Source organism: Mustela nigripes, chromosome 16 (assembly GCF_022355385.1).
Source record: "Mustela nigripes isolate SB6536 chromosome 16, MUSNIG.SB6536, whole genome shotgun sequence".
In the NCBI taxonomy this organism is placed as follows: domain Eukaryota; kingdom Metazoa; phylum Chordata; class Mammalia; order Carnivora; family Mustelidae; genus Mustela; species Mustela nigripes.
The window spans coordinates 33,104,963-33,105,835 of NC_081572.1; the positions used below are offsets into that span (position 1 = coordinate 33,104,963).

General features: G+C 42.7%; 1 non-coding gene across 1 annotated transcript; it reads right to left on the bottom strand.

Annotated features, from left to right (window-relative positions):
• Positions 1-276: 276 nt before the first annotated feature.
• On the bottom strand, positions 277-383 carry LOC132004592 (U6 spliceosomal RNA). The gene has a single exon (XR_009400554.1). It is a non-coding gene; the product is annotated as a U6 spliceosomal RNA (small nuclear RNA).
• Between the last annotated feature and the right edge of the window lie 490 nt (positions 384-873).

Below are 873 nucleotides of genomic sequence, written 5' to 3' on the forward strand. Positions count from 1 at the left end.
CTCAGCGGGGAGTCTGTTCCCCCTCTCTCTCTGCCTGCCTCTCTGCCTACTTGTGATCTCTCTCTGACAAATAAATAAATAAATAATCTTAAAAAAAAAAAAAAAAAGAGTCTCTTATGGTTTGTCTTCCTCTCTGATTTTGTTTTGTTTTATTTGTCCCCTGTTTGTTTCCTTTGGTAACCAGAATCATGCTGTATGTATTGTTCTTTGATGTGCTTGTTGGAAAGGTTCTCAGCCTAGCACACTCCTTTTATCCATTATCCATTCCACAGAATTGAAATTATGGAAGACTTTACAAATTTGCATGTCATCATTGCACAGGGGCCACGCTCTTCATCTCTGTGACATTCCAATTTTAGTGTATGTGCCACTGAAGCGAGCAGAGCCATATTTTTCTTTTTCTGGGGAAAGCCAGTAACTTCTATCCAATCTTAAAGGCTGAGACTTCAAACAAGACTAAGAATCACTGACTTAGCAGTTTCCAGCCTAGATGAGCCACAGCACAGTAGTAGCATTGAAGGAAAAAGGGGTCCCAGGGAAAGCAGGAAAGCAGGTGGGGTTGGCTGGAAGAGTAGCCAGAATCACTTCCCTCTGCAATCCATTGCTCTGATGAGGATGCTGTAAGTGGACCTTCCAGTGAGCGCTAGAGATGGAGAACGCAGCCCTCCAGAAACTGTGTGAGCAGCAGCTGCAGGCAGGGACCTGACCTCCATCACAAGCTGGAATTTGAATGACATTGTCAAGGAAAACAGAAAAGAAGGCCAAGGACAGATCTTTGAATGTATTTAATCTGTCTGCGGTGCCTTTTCCTAAGTGCTTTCTGACATTATTTTTCTCTATGCAGGAAACTCACATTTTGAACTTTAGTTCCTA